The following is an 18,886-nucleotide window of genomic DNA, read 5'->3' as shown; positions in this document are numbered from 1 at the left end:
AAGTTCACCTGGACATACATATAAGGTGTATGAATATGTTCAAATGTTCATGGGGCATTGCTACAGTTGGAGATTTACACAACAACCAAAAGAATATTGAATTCCCATCCTGGGGAGTTCTGCCACATTCTCTAATGGAACAACAACAGTCTCCCAAGTATAAGGGCAATGACTAGTGAAGAAGGATGGCTCATTTATGGGTCCTTGATATTGATGACTATGCTTATGAGCCATTTGCTCTTGAATTTGCAACTTAGCCTAGTATTGTAGAGTGCCAAAGAGCTACCTCCTGAAAACTTCCATGTTGCTTAAATGTGGCCTCTCTCTAAGCCAATTTCAGCATATAAATGCATTTCCGACCCTGAATAGTGGGACTCCTGAGGGTTCTGGAGATACCCAGTTCCTACAGTCATGGCAAATAGCTCCAGAGTTTGGTGCCTTACCAGTGGGCCCTACTTTAGAGTTTGTGCACCCAAGTGTGACAGATTTGGACTCAGATGTGACTTCTCTATACATGCCTTTTCTGTCCCTTTTGTTTTAATCTACAGTTGGTGCTGGAATTGGTAAGTGTAGATCCCAAGAGACTTGAATTTCTGGGCTGTCCATGTGCCAGCTGGGCCTTGAGCCTCAACAGAGTAGCAATATCTACTCTCCAGTTCATTGGACTCACCTAGAGCAACTAACAAGGAGGTGAGAATGAACAACCACCCTACCAAGGAACCAAGAGAGTCTACAACTGCAAGCAAGAGAGTCCCCGCCATCAGCCATATGGGATTGAAGCCCCCCTCTCAATTAGAGGTGGAGTGTGCATCACCATTGGGGAATAAAATATGGACTAGAGTGGACTTACTAGTATTCACTATAGACTTATTGTGATTCTAGCATGGAAAAAATTGTATCACTGATGTGGAGAAAGAGCCACTGAAGGTGCTGAAGTCAAGAAGAGGGAAAAAGAGGTTTAATATGGGGGCTTTTCAGGACTTGGAATTGACCTGAATGACATTATAATGACAGATAAAGGTCATTAAATATCTTGCCATAACCTACAGAATTGATTGGGAGAGAGTGTAAACTATAATGTAAACTATAATTCATGCTTAGTGGCAATGCTTCAAAATGTGTTCATCAATTGCAATGAATGTACCACACTAATGAAAGAAGTTATTAATGTGGGGGAAAGTGGGAGGTGTGGGGAGTGGGGTTCAGGGGAATCACTTATATATATATTTTTTTAATTTAACATTTTATGTAATCTAAGTATCTTTTAAAAATAAATTAAAAATATAGGGAAGCAGATTTGGCTCAACTGATAGAGCATCTGCCTACCACATAGGAGGTCTAGGGTTCAAACCCAGGGTCTCCTGAACCGTGTGGTGAGCTGTCCCAAGTGCAGTGCTGATGCATGCAAGGAGTGCCGTCCCATGCAGGGGTATCCCCCACATAGGGGAGCCCCATGCACAAGGAATGCATCCCTCAAGGAGAGCCGCCCCATGCAAAAAAAGTATAGCCTACCCAGGAATGGCACTGCACACTCAGAGAGCTGACATAGCAAGATGATGCAACAAAAAAAGACACAGATTCCTGGTGCCACTGACAAGAATGCAGTGGACACAGAAGAACACACAGTGAATGGACACAGAAAGCAGACAAGGGGGGGGATTAAAATAAATAAATAAATAAATCTTTAAATATATATATATATATATTTAAAAGAAAAAGAATCTGAGCAAAGACTGGATCAAAAGAGAATCTGAGAATCATTCCAACCAAAGTTACCTGATATAAGAGAACATATGTGTGTGTGTGTGTGTGTATACGCATGCCCATATATACATGCATACTTGTATACATATACAAATATAAACATGATTACAAAAGAATATATATGAAGAAGGGAAAACTGCATTACAATACTAGAAAACAGTAAGTAGTGATATCCACAAATCAAATATTTGGAGGCATTCCAGAAAAGTTGACAAAGACACTTCATAGCTAAATACATGCATAACAAAACTATGCAAACATCAAAGCAATTTCAGAGATACCCAAATCTTAGAAACAGCAAATATTAAGAGAAATTGGGAGTCTTGGAATAAATAATTAAAGAACTGCATATAAACAAATAAGGCCCTTTACTTTCTTCTTTCCTCTTACTGAGCCCCAATCAATAATAGCTTATTTTAACAAATCAATTTTATTGATACATGTTAATAAAGCATAAATCCATCCAAAGTATACAATCAATGGTATTAGTATAATCATATATTTGTGCATTCATCACTTCAGTAATTCTTAGAGCTCTTTCATTATTTCAATAATAATAAAACACACACAAACAAATAAACAAAACTCACCTCTCCATTTTTCTATGCTTCCCCTGCCTTATATAACTGCTATTCTTTTTCCTTCTCTCTGGTATATTTGTATTTATATTTTGTAGAAACAGTCTCATATATGCAATATCACCCATATTCATGGTTTTTTTTCTTTGTTGATGGATTTTTACATTGCTTTATTACTTTTTAAAATTTTTTATTATCTTTTTTAAAGATATATGGATCACACAAAATATTACATTAAAAATATGAGTGGTATTATCTCATACAGTCTCATGTCACAGTTTGTAACTTTCCTTCTAGTAATATACATGACCTTAAACCTTCCTTTTCAACAATTGCCATATCCATAAATAGCTCTGCTAACAGTAACAGCATTTATAGAAAAAGAAAAGGCTTCTAGGGAGGGGTCTCAGAGCTAGATATATTTCCTTAATATTGGCTACAATTACAATTTCCTGGGAAGTATTTAAAAATCCTAATGCCTAAGCCTCATCCCAGACCAACTCAATCATATTAAGATGTAGGACCCAAAGAGCAGTACTTTTAAAGCTCCCCGTGTGTAGTGGTTTGAAGCTGTAGGTACACCAGAAAAGTATGTTCCTTAAGATTAATCCATTCCTATAGATGCTGATCCATTTTTTGGTGAAGCTAAACCAAGGTGTAACCCACCTTCTTCAGGGTGAGAGAGAGGAGAGATCGGCAGAATCTGCCATCTTCCATGTGACAGGAGACCAGGATTGCTGGCAGCCAGTCTTCAGGGAGAAAATATCATCTTGACATTGCCTTGGACATTTTTACAACTTCAAAACTGTGAGCTTATAAGCTAACAAATCCCCATAGTTAAAGCCAAAGGCTTTTGGCACTTAGCAAACTAATAAATATATCCAAAATATATTCTAAGTATTAATTGCTGTCCTAAGTGAATGTTAGGGCTGGAGAAGAGTCTGAAGAAATTCCAAATATTTATCAGAAGAAAGGAAGAAAGAAAGAAAAGTAGAAAAGAAGGAAGGGAGAGAGGGGATGTGAGAAGGAAGGAAAAGAAAGAAGAAGAAAGAAAGAAAGAAAGAAAGAAAGAAAGAAAGAAAGAAAGAAAGAAAGAAAGAAAGAAAGAAAGAAAGAAAGAAAGAAAGAAAGAAAGAAAGAAAGAAAGAGAGAAATATCAATATTAAATATAAGTGCAGGGTGCCTAAGAGTTACCTCCTGAAAACTTCCATGTCACTCAAAAGTGACCACTCTCTAAACCAAACTTATCATGTAAATGCATTACCTTCCCCCCAGCAGGGGACATGACTCCCAGGGATGAGCCTCCCTGGCACCAAGGGATTACTACCAAGCACCAGCTGGTGATGCAACTAGAAAAAGACGTGGAATAAAAGGAGGAATGGTAAAGACAAATGAGTTTATAAGGCTAAGGGACTTCAAAATGAGTCTGGAGGTCATCAGACGGATCGCGCTTATGTACATCTCAGCAGGATCTCAGAGACAGCCAAAGTAGATACAACCCCAGGTAGTGATGCTCCTGGGGGCTACAGAGACACCCAGGTCCTACAGTAAGGGCAGATGGCTCTGAAGTTCAGTGCCTTTCCAGTAGACCTTACTTGGAAATTGTGCTCCTGAGTGTGATGGAGTTGGACTTAGATGTGACTTCTCTACACATGCCTCTTCTATCACTTTTACTGAACCTGTGATTGGCACTGTGGTTGATGTATGCTCAGAAGACTTGAATCTTTGGACTGTCCATGTGCCAGCTGGGCCCTGAACCTCAGCAGAGTTGCAACACCTACTCTCCAGTTTATTGGACTTACCCAGGTCAGCTAACAGGGATGTGAGGATGGTCAACCACCACACCAGGGAACCAAGAGAGTCCACAACTGCAAGCAGGAGAATCCCATCCATCAGCCATGTGTGATCTAAGCCCCGTCTCAATCTAGTGGTGGAGTGGACATCACCATCCAGGGTCCTCAGGATGGAGGAATAAAATCTGGATTAGAGTGGATTTACTGGTATTCTATTATAGAATTATTGTGACTCCAGTAATGGAAGAAACTCTATCATTGATATAGCGACAGTGGCCATGGGAGTTGCTGAGGGCAGGGAGTGGGTGTGAAATGGGGTAATTTCGGGACTTGGAGTTGCCCTGAGTGATATTGCAGGGACAGATGCTAGACATTATATATTCTGCCGTAACCCACTGAATGGACTGGAAGACCAAGGGGTGGAAACTCAATGCCCTACTGACTCTAGAGGTTAACCTGATTACTTAATCAAGTAAACCTCTGAATCGAATATAATCTAATATGCCCAGAGGAAAAGATCCATTTACAAACATAATCCGATGTTTCTTTTTGGAATTCACCAATAATATCAAACTGCTACACAAGGTAACAAAGGAAAAGTTTAAAATGTCAAAGAATTGCATCACATACACTATGTTCTCTAATTCCAAAATTAATAAGATTAAGTAGAAGCAATACCCCTCAAGGGGAAAAAAGTATACAATTGAAAACATAAAAATACAGTTACAATTAATTCATAGACTATCTCAACAGAAATAACAAAATATTAAGAAATAAAGAATTCAAGTAATCTACATGGGATACAAAATAAAGGGTACTAGAGTTTGATTTACATTCATAAATATATATATATTATAAGACAAAAAAGATTAAAGACAAATGAATTGTGTTCAATATGCAAGAATAAGGACAAGAAAGTAAATCTACAAGCCAAGGGTAGGAAGAAATTTTTTAAAAGATAATCCCATTTTCTTGCCCTGTTTTGCCCTTTATCTCCCTGCCCAGATTAACACACAAGTAGACCAGGGGATTTGTAATCTGTAATGGGGATTTGCAGTCTGTAAATCAGCCCTGTTTACCCCTTTTGAGCTCTTTTCCTCTCTTTACCCGGGATCCATAATCTGTTATTTTCTCCCATTTCTCTTCTCTCATTTTCTTAATAAACTACGGCCTAACTGAAAGGGAAAAAAAAAAAGAAGATAATGGAAGGGGAGTGGATGTAACTCAAATGGTTAAGCACCTGCTACCTATGTACAAGGTCCCCGGTTCACTCACAAACTGCCTAAAAATTTAAAAAATTAAAAAAATAAAAAACCAACTCATATATTTAGGGAAGACACTAAACGAAAAGCAAAACAAAAAAATTTTTAAAGTAAGCCCACTTCTAAGAAGACAGAAAAAGAGATAGGTGTAACTAAATAATATTTGGAATGAGAAAAGAAATAAAACTTAGGTATTATAAAGTTTGTCAAAAATTTGAAACATAATTCTCTAGGAAGATAGAGATTTTCAAATTGATTCAAGAAGAATGGAATTATCCAATAACCATTAAATAGATTCATCCATCAAATTCTCTCCACTTAAAACTCTATAGCCAGACAGTTTTTCAGGCCAGATTTCCCTAACTTGCAAAACAAAAACTAGCCATTTTCAGCTAAGAGGAAGAAAAATATGATTTTATATATTGGTGTTGGGTTTTAAGTGTTAAAATCATCTCAGAGAGTGGTTTTGCATCGAATAAAATTGAAGATGCCCACAGACTATGACTCAAATATTTCATTTCTAGGCATTTACACTAAGGAAATTCTCAAATATATACCAAGGCATAATGTACATGACTGTTGCAGCATCATTTGCCACAGAAAAACAAGCCTCTTAAATGCTCTTCATTTAATGGAATACTAATCATCAGGTAAAATAAGTGAAGTAGATCTACATATGTCAACATACGTGTATCTCAGAAACACAATATTAAATGAAAAGGCTCATAATGATACTTACAAGTATATGAGCATTGAAGTAAAGTTCAAAAATACAAAATTATATAGTTTATGAACCAATACAAATGTAATAATATGCTAAATTGGGAATAAAATATTTGTAAGAAATGGTTTTCTCTAGAAAGCAAAAAAGAATATAATGATAATATTTTATTTCTAAATATCCAAATCTGAGGAAATAGGGTAAAATCTTCATTTTATAAAACTGAAAGATAAATGGGTATCATGTTATTCTACATTCTTTTCAAATCTTTGAAATATTTCAAAAGTATTAAGAAAATCAAACAATATAATTTAGGTAAATTAAGTATATTTATGATTTGTTATTTTTAAAGATTTATTTATTTATTTATCTCCCTTTCCCCCACCCCCACCCCAGTTGTCTGTTCTCTGTGTCTGTTTGCTGTGTCTTCTTTGTCTGCTTCTGTTGTTGTCAGCGGCAGGGGAATCTGTGTTTCTTTTTGTTGCATCATCTTGTTGTGTCATCTCTCCATGTGGACAGCGCCATTCTTAGGCAGGCTGCACATTCTTTCGCTCTGGGCAGCTCTCCTTACAGGGTGCACTCCTTGCACATGGGGCTCCCCTATGCAGGCACACCCCTGCATGGCAGGGCACTCCTTGCACACATCAGCACTGTGTATGGGGCAGCTCCACACAGGTCAAGGAGGCCCGGGTTTTGAACTGCAGGCCTCCCATGTGGTAGATGGATGCCCTAACCACTGGGCCAAGTCTGCTTCCCGATTTGTTATTTTTAAATGTCATGCTTTAAAATTACATTTTAATCTTGGTGCTTTTAAATAATCTTCAAGTGTTCAAAATAAATATATCTCTGTTGTTAATGTTGAGGTTATTTAAGATTTGCTAGCTCTTTCATGGTAATATTGGAAATTACTATCCTGTTTTTCAATAAATATTATTACTGTACTCCATGATATGTCTTTTCCTTTGTCTTAATACTAAACAATTCTGAACACTGAGAGTAAGGAAATAAAAGCCAAATATTTGCATGAGTTTTTGAGATATAATAAAATTTCTCATTAGTTGATACTCTCTTCTAAAGTTTTGAGGAAATTAAAGTCTCTACAAGCACTGAGTGATGAAAGAGAATTATGATAAGTACTAGGAAGCAATTGTGTAAACCATGAGGTGCATATTAACTAACTGCTGATGATTTAATAGTAATGCATTAATCTGCTTGCATATTGAAAAAGAAGAGGTAATAAAACTTGCTGCCAACCTGAAAAACATTGGGCTTATTATGACTTTAAATATCTTGTAGATGTCTATCTGGCTTCAATTAAAATCATATATATACCTTTTATGCAGGAGTAATTTCCAAAATACTTAAAATAGACACCTGTATGTATTGGGATGTAAAGTTGACTACACCATATGGTTGATACAATGCAATCCCATCTGTGTACATGTTCATATATTCATCCATCCATGAATCCATTCATTCGCAGCAACTGAGTCACCAAAATTTTAATAGTGGTTATCTCTAAGGAATGTTTTATTAGGATGGCAATGGGAGTTTCACTTCCTATTTTATGTGCTTCTATTGTATTGTTTGAAATTTTAGTTAGTAACATATGGTTTTTAACCTTTGTAACTTTCCCACATTTATTTTTTGCTATAGCTCTCTGTTTCCCATTGTGATTATCAATAAAATCCCTAACAAAAGGCTTATACACATGTCTGCTAGAATAATAAAGAATGGTGAACATGAGTAGAACTGTTCCCATGTCCTAGCCAGGCATAGGAAAAGAGAAAAATTTCAAGTGACAAAAAGCGGGTGGGCTACACAAGTGTGCTTCAATTGTCATTGGTAAAGTTTTATTTCTTAAATTGGGTAGCTCTTATATAGGCGTGACTTTTTTGTTGTTGTTTATGTTTCTTTGTTTGTTTCCTGTGGTGGTTTGAAACTATATGCACCCCAGAAAACATGTTCTTAAATCTAATCCATCCTTGTGCACGTGAACCCATTATAAGTAGGACTTTTGATGAGGTTACTTCAGCTAAGAAGGTGTGGCCCACCTTAGTCAGGATGGTCTTTTTTTAAATTAAGCAATTTTATTGAGATATATTTATACACCATGCAATCTATTGAAAGTATACTAATCAATGGCTTTTAGTATAATCACAATCACATTCATCACCACAAAAATTTTTAGAACAATTCCATTACTCCAAAAAGAAAAACTCCACGCCCCTTATCAGTCATTCCCAAGCCCTGCATAACCACTAACCTAATTTCAACTTTATAATTTGATTTATATTAGCTTTTATATAAATGAAATCATACAATATGTAGTACTTTGTGTTCTAGTTTCTTTCATTTAGCCAAATTTTTGTCTGATATTAACATCTTTTAGTTTTAACAAACATTTGTTCAGCTTCAAAGAAAAAGTCTTCTATATGAAACACTATCCATATTCATATTTCACGTGCAGTTTTACTATGCTATCCAGTTCCATGTTACATATTTTAGGTTCCTTTTAGTAATATACATGACCTTAGATTTTCCCTTTAAACCATTTTTATACCCATGTAATAGTACCCTATCACAGGTGCCTTGTCATAAGAGAGTGGAGCCAAGGAAATGCCCACAGTCAGCCCCAGAACACTGGCCTTCAGAAGAAAGTATCACCTTGATGACACCTTGATTTGGACTTTCTTTTAGCCTCAAAACCATAAGCAAATAAATTCCCATTATTTAAGATAAACCAATGCATTGGTATTTTCTTGAGCAGCCTTGGAAACTAAAACATTTCTCAACTTTTTATTTTTAACAACTTCAAACTGAGAAAAGTTGCAATAGTTTTTCTCCCTGATCCACAATCCAATCAGTGTCACATGTAGCATTTAATTGTCAGAAGTATTTATCTGATTGTTTCATCATGATTAGATTCAGAGTAAATATTTTTGACATTATTGATGGGGTACTCAAAATAATGATGTGTCTTATAACGAACAGAATTCAATCTTAGATTCAATTAAATATAATTTTAATCCCATCTATTTGCTCTGGTAACATTCTTTTACAGGTGGTTAACACTTTGTTCCTTCATCCATTAATGAAATATTGTGGTATTGATATTAAAATGGTGAACAAGACAGACATGGTCTCATTATTAGTTTCCTATTATTGCTTTAACAAATTACCACAAACCTAGTGTCTTTAAGCAAAACAAACTTACTACGTTACAGTTCTGGAGATAAGAAGTCCAAAATGGATTTCACTGGGCTAAAGTCCAAGTGTCACCAGGACTGCATTCCTCTGAAGACTGTAAGGGGAGAATACATTCCCTCTCCTTTTCCAGCTTCTGAGGTTACCAACATTCTAGTAGCATGCATTTTGATAATGAAAAATATTTATAATAAAAAAGCACTTAGCAACCATACTGGTCTGGGCACTGACAATCATAAAAGCAAAATGATCAATCAGAGCAGAACCTGGCCACAAACAATGGATAAATAGGGATGCCATTTAAGGGACTAAGAAAAGGAAGAAGTAGTCAACATTTCCTTGCTATATTTGAACCTGTTTCTCATTTGCCAGCAACGTCTTTCAAACTTAATGTATATATAAGTCAAGTGGGATCCTGATAAAATGCAGGGTCTAATTCAGTGGGCATAAAGCCTTGCTATTCAAAATGTGGTCCTTAAACCATCAGAATAGGCATTACCTGGGAGCTTGTTAGAAATGCAGACTCTCAGGGCCCTTTCCAGAACTGAACTGCTGAAGAAGAATTTTCATTTTGAAAAGATCTCTGGACAACTCATATCTCAAATATTAGTAGTTTGAGAAGCACTATTCTATGAGACATATGACCAGGTACCTCTAACATATATATTAAAAAAAAAAAAACGGTGGGGAATGATATAGAATTAAAAATACTCAAGAGATATAACAACAAAATGCAATATGTGGACTTTGCTTAGATCTTAAATCGAAAACTGTAAGGAAGCAGATGTGAATCAAGCAATTGAGCTCCCACCTACCATATGGGAGGTCCCAGGGTTGGTTCCTGGTGCCTCCTAAAGAAGACAGAGAGCTGGCATGATGGGTAGGCACAGCGAGCTAATGCAACAAGATGATGCAACAAGAGACTCAAGGAGGAAAACATAATGAGAGACACAACAAAGCAGGGAATGGAAGTGGCTCAAGTGATTAGGAGCATCCCTCCCACATCAGAGATCCTGGGTTCAGTTCTCAGTGCTTCCTAGAAAAACAAGGAAGATGAACAGACACAGCAAGGGCAAACAACTAGGATTGGGGAGAAATAAAGAAAGAAAAAAAAAGAAAAACAGTTACAAAAATATATTTTTGAGTCAAAGAAATTTAAATATGACCTGGTTATTGGTATATGGATTGGAATGATATGAATTATTCTTAATTCTGCTGTGTGTGTTAATGGCATATGATTATGTAAAAAATGTTGACGTGTTGAAACCAGACAATGGGTAAATTCAGGTTCATACACTAATCTCTCTACTTTGTATATGTTTAAAATTTTTCATTATGAAAGATAGAATAATGAACTCTAAATTATTGATTCATTAAAAAATAAATATAGATATTATGGTAAATTTTTCTTCATATCAGTCAGTGAAATATAAAGGTACTCCCATAATGAACTTTTCAAAAGTGCTAAGTTCAAAATTTTATTTATTCAAATGCCAATTTTCATAGCACATGAGTATTTATAGTCTTCTGAGTAAGTATACAATATAGGATATAAGGAATAACAGAATTTTAAAGGTTGTGAAAAAAATTATAACTGTTTCTATTTAATATGCATTCCAGAAAGAGCACAGTAACATTCCCAAGAACATGTTCTAGCTCTTATAGAAAACTCCTTCTTTCAGGTCAGTTACATTTTCCTCTTTAAACTCTGAATACTTTAAGAAACACTGAGTTTAGATAGCTCCCAGAATAGTGTTTCAAAAATGTGCCCTGTGTAATACCTCCATCAGAATTACTAAGTGTGCATATTAAAAATAGATTTTTGGGGGAGTGGGTGTAGCTCAGTGGTTGAGTATCTGCTTCACAAGTATGACATCCTGGGTTCAATTCACGGTACCTCTGGGAAAAAAAAAAATAGATTTCTGCACCATTCCCCATTCACTCTGAGGTGGAACCAAGGAACCTGAATTTATGAAGGTCCCCAAGTGATTTTCATTTTTTAATTTATTTTGTGTGTGTGTGTGTTTCCCAAGTGATTTTTAGGGACACTGAAGTTGGAGCATTTTAGTTTAAAAATACGGAAATGCTGTGAATGGATTTCCACTTCCATCCAAGGGTTAATTGCCCTCTTACCATGTGCAAGTAGAAAACTAGACAAAATATGCAAAACTACTGTTTTAAGATATTGGACAACAAACAGCAGACGACTATGACCCTGAGGAAATGGAAACAAATGAGAGAAGACCTGGTATTGTACCAACTTACTGCCTACTGGCAGTTTCACCAGATATAGGATGCAAATATTAAGTTTAGAGCATCCTATGTAGAATTTTCAGGACAGATTACTGGAAAGAAAAGAAGTGTAATGAGAGAGGGTTCAGAGGTCCTTTCTAGTCTTTAAATCTGCATAAGTATGGTGTGAAATTATACCACCAGCCTTTTGCCTGAAAGAAGGCACTTGGCAGAATGATTACCAAAGCTCACACAGAGCTTGGAGTAACTCCTGTTTCCACCAGCCAGACTGGAGAGATCTGATTATACAGAGGGCAATGAATCAATACTTCAGAAAGGTAATATCTTGCTAGTTGGGCTAAAGCACCTCACAGTAAAGGCTGTTCTGGACTCAGCCAAGCAAAGCAAGAAAAGAAAGCCTTGACCCTGAATCTTAGCAGAGTTGCAGCTAACACCTACACTCCAATTCACTTGGCTCACCCAAGACAACTAACGAAAGGATGATGATGGACAATGTCCATCCCCAAAAACAGAGTATCTACAACTAAAAGCAAGACAATTCTATCCATCTTCCCTGTGCCCCACTCAACAGAAAGCAGAATGGGTATCACTATCCCAAAATCCTCAAGATTGAGGAATGAACAAACATAAGGGGGGAATGCAACCATGTAAAAGACTTATTATTCTAGTAATGGAAGAACTTGTAACATTGATATATAGGCAGTCACCACCAGTAGTTCAAAGGGGAGGCAGAGAGATTAATAAGTGTAATGTGGGGCATTTTGGGAGACATTAGAAATGTTCTGCATGACAATGCAATGACAGATACAGGCCATGATACATTTTGTCAAAACCTATAAAATTGTGCAGTGCAAAGAGCAAACCATAATTTAAAGTATAGACCATGGATAGCACAAAGCTTCAATATGTGTTCATCAGTTATAACAAATGTACCACAGGAATGAAAGATGTTGTTAATGGGGGAAAGTGTGGGAGGGTATATGGGAATCCCCTATATTTTTTATGTAATATTTATATAACCTAAACCTTCCTTAAAAATAATAAGAAGGAAAGAAAGGGGAAAATAGGCAGACTTGCAGGGATCAAATTGACCAACAAATAACTTAACTGCTTGTCTGAGAAATTTCCATCACTCTTTAAAAGAATACAACAAAATCCTGCACCCAAAAACACAAAATTTACCATGTCCAACATCAAATAAAAAGTATGAACTATAACCAAGAGAAAAATAAATCAATAGAAACAAGCCAAAAAATGACAGAAATTATGGAATTAATAGGCAAGGGCCTTAAAAATTGCTACAATAAATGTTATAAAATGCTCAAAGACTGAAAAGGGAAACATGAATATAATGAGAAGAAAATAGGAAAAAAAATTAATCTGAAGGGTACTTCTAGAGAATTTTCTAAAAGTTTTCCTCAGATAGAAAAATACCTTATCTGAAATGAAAATACACCGGAAGAAACAATAAAAAATTAGATACTAAAGAGCAAATATCAATGAACTTAAAGTTGTAGCAAATGAAACTATACAAAATGAAACACATAAAATACTGAAAAAAATATAAATAGAGCCTCAGTGACACATGACACAATATTTAAAAGTTTACCTTTTATGTATCTAGAGTGTCAGGGTAGGAGCAGAAAAATTATGTGGAGACTTAATGGCCAAAATTTTCCAAATTTCATGAAAATTCTAAAGGCACAGATTCAAGAAAATCAACAAAATCCAAGCAAAATAAACATCAACAAAAACACACACCAAGGCAAAATAAAAACCAAATTGCTGAAAACCAATCACAAAAAGAAAATCGTAAAAGCATCAATAGAAAAAAGAAGATATATATAATGGAAGAAAAATAAGAATGACAGTAGAACTCTCAGCAGAAACTATACAACCTAAAAGACAATGGAATGTTATCATGAAAATTTTGGGAGGAAAAAAAAAACCATGGTTAACCTAGAATTCTAGACTCATCAAAAATACCTTACAATAATGAAGATGAAATCTTTTGAAGACCAATCTTTTGAAATTAACAAAAGTTGAGGTTTCATTGTAAAGCTGCTGACCTTAAACAGACAAATATTAAAGAAAGTTATTTAGACAATGTAGCAGTTTGGTATTGTTTATGAATTCCCAAAATAGATATTGGATTACATTTGTAAACTGGTCTGCCCTCTGGGCGTATTAAATTATATTGGACTCAGAAGTTTCACCATTAAATAATGATTAAGGCTTTGATTGAGCCACATCCGTAGGGGTGGGGACTCATAGAGAAACCACACCACAGAGAAGGAAGGTTGGAGTTTTCACCCTGGAGCCTGGAAAGTAAACACTTAGAGAAGCAGATACATGAGGAAGGAGAGAAGGCTCAACTGGACACAGCAGAGGCCCCAGGAAGAAAGATGAGCCATTTACCTGATAGTGTACAGCTGGTCTTGTGTTGTGAACAGAGGAGCTAAGCCTGGAGAGAAATGAGCCATGGGAAGAGAAGAACCCAGAAAGCTTGAACACTTGCATACATCAGCAGCCATCTTGCTCCAACAAGTGGCAACAGACCTTGGTGAGGGAAGTAACTTATGCTTTATGGTCTGGTAACTGTAAGCTTCTAACCCAAATAAATACCCTTATAGATTTCTGGTACCTTGCATCAGCACCCCTTTGGCTGACTAATACAGACAGAAAGAAAATAATATTAGTTGGAAATGATAAATATGTAGATAAATAAATAATTCATTGTTCAAAACAAAAAGTAGTATATTAAAATCTGCAATAACAAGAGCACAAAGGTCAGGGAGGAATGGGAATATTGTGCTGTAAGATATTTATACTGTATCTGTAGTGGTATAACATTATCTGAAGATAGTCTTTAAAATGTCAATGTTGTACATTTTAAATCCTAGAGCAACCACTAAAATTTTAAGAAGGGATATAACTAATAAGCCAAAGGTAGAGATTAAAAGCAATCACTCTTTAAAACTCAATTAATCTCAATTATTCAAAATGAATGTCATAAAAGAGAGAAAAGAGGAACAAAAATTATGAGACAAATAGAAAACAAATAACAACGCAGTAAGTTTAAAACAATTACATTGAAAATTACATTAAATTTAAATGGTCTAAAGACTGCAATTGAAAGACAGAGGTTGTCAGATTGGAAAAATAAACAACACTCAACTATATGTTACCTTCATGAACTCCACTTTAGATAAATATAAACAGATAGATTAAAGGTATAAACAGATAGGAAAATATATACCAGGCTAACACCAACAATAAAAACAAAGAATACTAGTAAACATTAAGAGACACATCTCATGCTAAAAGGCTAAAGTCATGAAGAAGGCATAAAAATAGCCTAAATATGTATTGTATTTAGCTAGACTGCTAAAGCAAATACAATAAAATGGTATGGCACTTATAAACAATGGGAATTTATTTGCTTACAGTTTTTGAAGCCAGGAAAATGTCTGAAGGAAGACACCATCAAGGAGGATGCTTTCTCCTCAAAGACTGTAGCTTTCTGGGTCAGCTGCTGGTGATCCTTGGTTCCTCTGTCATATGACAAAGTACATAGCACCCTCTCCTGGTCTCTCTCTTCTCTTCTGGATTCTGTTTCAGCTTCTTGCTTCCTGTGGTGTTCTCTCTCTTTGCCCAAGTTTCATTCTCTTATAAGTGATCCCAGTAATAGGCCTAAGATCCATCCTGATTGAGGTGGGTTACACCTTAACCAAAGAAACTTTGTCAAATGGTCCTACTTACAATGGGTTCAAACCCACAGGAATAGATTAAATTTAAAGTTATGGTTTTCTGGGGTACATACAGATCCAAATCACCACATCCACACTGTGGATCCCCAAAATACATATTCTTTCTACATGTGAAATATATTCATTCCATCACAACATTCCCAAAGCCTTAAGTCTTTTCAGGAACAAGGCTAAGTACAAAGTCTCATCAATATTGGTTATAAGTGTGGTGTGTCCTGAGGAATAATTCCTCTCTGTCTGTGGGCCTGTGAAACCTACAGAACAAGTTATCTGTCTCCAATATGCAATGGAAGGACAAGCATAGGCTAAACATTTCCATTCACATAGGGAGAAATTGGAAGAAAAACAGGGGTCACAAGTCCCAAATAATTTTGAAACCCTGTAGTGCATATTCCATTAGATTTCAAAGTCTTAGAGTTGGAAAATGGATGTGGCTCAATCAATTAGATTCCCGTCTACCATGTGGGAGGCCCTGGTTCGTGTTCCAGGACCTCCTTGTGAAGGCAAGTTGGCCTGCACCCACGGAGAGCTGGCACAGCAAGATGACCCAACAAAAGGAAACAAGCAGATACAGAGGAATGTGTAGTGAATGGACACGGAGAGCAGACTGAAAGCAAAAGCGGCAAAGGTGGGAGGGGAATAAATAAATTAAAATAAATCTTAAAAAAAATTTTTTTTAAGTCTTAGAGTCATCTATTGACTTATGTTTTGTCATCTGGGCATGGTAGAGTGGTAGCCCAATTCCTTCAATGTGCATATGCAGCAGCCATGCTCTCCTCAGGAACACTGTGGTGAAGGCGCCACCCTCTCCATGCTTTGCTATGGCAGCAAGGCTCTCCACAAATGTTAGGGCACAGGGTCCATGTTCTTAGAGCACGGGGATGGCAGCCAAACTCCCCACAATCCCTGGGGCACAGACTCCAAGCACTGGGGTGGCAGCACTCTTCCTGAACTATGAGATGAAAGGTCTGTCCTCCCCAAGCACCAAGACAGATTCAACTTTCATACACTTGGGTGACTGCTTCCATGGTCAGTTAAACCCTCACATGGGCACTATTCTCTGGGGACTTACTTTTCCAAAACTCAGAATTTTCCAAATAATCAATTTCTGATCTCTTTGTGCCCAGGAGTTCTGTTCTCAGCTTATCCATTTCCTTTTATATTTTACTGTAAGCTGCAAGGAGAAACCAGGCTGCACTTTCCATACTTACCTTGGAAATCTCTCAGCTAAATATCCATGTTTATCACTTTCAAATTCTGTCTTCCAAACTCAATTTCACTAAAGTCTCTGCCATTTTAAAATAAGAATTTTCTTTCCTCCAGTTTCCAACAGCACAATCAACATTTTCTTCTCAAGCTTCATGGAAAATACCTTTAGCATTTTTTTTTCACCAACAGTCTCTTCAAAACAATCTAGGCCTTTTCTATCAAGTACCTCACAATTCTTCCATCCTTTATCCATTACACAATTCCAAAGCCTTTTCCACATTTTTAGTATTTGCAATAGCAGCACCCCACTTTCCTGGTACCAAAATGTGCTATAGTTCCCTAGGTTGCAGAAAGCAGATACCATTAAATGGGTTGGGTTAGCAATGGGAATTTATTCGTTCATGGTTTTGAGGCAGGGAAATATATATATTTATATATTGATATTGATGTTTATATATTTATATATATGTTATATTTATATATATGTTATATATATTTATATATTGATGTTCAAATCAAGGCATCATCAACATAAACACAAACACACATACACACACATAGTCAAGAATATAGTCACAATAGAAATAAACTACAAGTCCATTAGATAAGGATATCTACCTAATCCTCATATATAAGGAAATTAACATCATTCTAAATGATCCCTGGCTTAAAGGGGAAATCACAAAGGAAATATTTTTTAAAATATTTTTAACTGAATGAAAATGAAAAAATAACATATCAAAATTTATAGGACTCAATTAAAAAGCACTTAGAGTATACCTACTTGGAAGAAAGTTGGGCATTTTCTCACAAATCTAAACTTACACTTAACATATGACCTAGAAATTCTACTAGATATTTGTGTTAGTCAGGGTTCTCTAGGGAAACAGAATCAACAGGAGATATCTATAAATAGTATGAGATTTTATAAGATTCTCTCACATGACTATGGGGATGCATAAGTCTAGGTTCCACAGGCAGGCTGTAACCAAGGGTTCCCATGTTAAAAATGATGCATATGAAGACTGCTTTGATACCACAAGGTATCCTAGCATCAACTCACACATTTCCTAATAGCATTAAAAAACATCAACTTTGTTGATTTACATACAATACATTCACCCATTTTAAGTTACAGATGAATGAGTTTTGATAATTGAATACATCCATAGTCAACATATAAAATATTTCCAATAACCTCATTCTATATGAGAATGGACACAGTTGAACATGCCCTTTTGGAATTGCTAAGGTGGCTAAATTGAGACACAGGTTATGCTTCCATCACAATAAATTTACTAAAGTGGTGATAATGAGATCTGGAACATTTTTTCGCTAAGCTCATCAGATGAAAAACAGACATAGCAAGAGTTTTCATATTATAAATAGGTTAAAGGCTAGTAAATATTAGATCATTTGCCAAAATACAAAAGTACTCTTTCTAGGGACCTAAAGTGAATAATTTGAAGAAATGAGGATCCAAGAATTCTAGGGCTGCCTGAAAACAGTTTCAGTTTTTTAAAAAAGGGATATCTTGAAGGTAAATCTTGTTTCAAGCTTTGGAGGAACTAAATTGACTTCAATAATTAAACAGTGGAATGATCACATGTTGAATTCTGTAAATAAAAATTTATTAACTTATAATATGCTGCACATAATAAAAATACTTTTTACACTGGAAAAAAAAATCATCAAAACCAAAAAAACATTTCCATATTCCCCAAAAGTTCCCTTGTACTCCCTGTGGTCAATTCTCAGTACCAGCTCCAGGTACTCCTACTGCTAGAGTTGGTTTGGTCTGGTCATGGAATCTGTTAGGTTACCTGAATTCAACACATAGGGTTCAGCTAGGAAGGATGGCTCAAACAGGAAGTTAGTCCTGTAGACAGAGCAACAGCCCACTGAATAGCAAATAATTTAGACAGGTAAGAAAGCATATGTAAAGGTAAAATATCCAAATTTCACTTAGAGTATGGGATAAGAAAACAATGGTAGTAAGACAAGGTACCAATCCTGCAGATAAGCCTACTGATCTAGAAAATCTACATAGGCTAGAAGCCAATAGACAGGATGGGTGTAAATAATGGTTGTGTATGGAAACCTAAGAGCTAAATTCAAGTTAAGGTGACCAGCAGAGGCAGACCAAGTAAGTATCAAGCTCAAACCATGTTCAAAGAATAAAAAAATATTAAGGAGGATTTCTGGTTTCAGTTCTGATATGCAAAAAGCTTGAAAGTCATTACTTACACCATTTCAACATGAAAAATATGAACAAACTGAATATTAAGATTTCTCAGACCCATCAGAAAACTTAAGTTACAGGACAAAC

At 35.9% G+C, this 18,886-nt stretch overlaps 1 non-coding gene across 1 annotated transcript; it reads left to right on the top strand.

Moving 5' to 3' along the window:
• The first annotated feature begins 17,752 nt into the window (after positions 1-17,752).
• On the top strand, positions 17,753-17,887 carry LOC111760136 (small nucleolar RNA SNORA1). The gene has a single exon (XR_002793916.2). It is a non-coding gene; the product is annotated as a small nucleolar RNA SNORA1 (small nucleolar RNA).
• Positions 17,888-18,886: the final 999 nt, after the last annotated feature.

This window comes from Dasypus novemcinctus, chromosome 7, assembly GCF_030445035.2.
Source record: "Dasypus novemcinctus isolate mDasNov1 chromosome 7, mDasNov1.1.hap2, whole genome shotgun sequence".
Classification (NCBI taxonomy): Eukaryota; Metazoa; Chordata; class Mammalia; order Cingulata; family Dasypodidae; genus Dasypus; species Dasypus novemcinctus.
The sequence above is the reverse complement of the archived record's forward strand: the minus strand, read 5'-3'. Positions and strand labels throughout refer to the sequence as shown.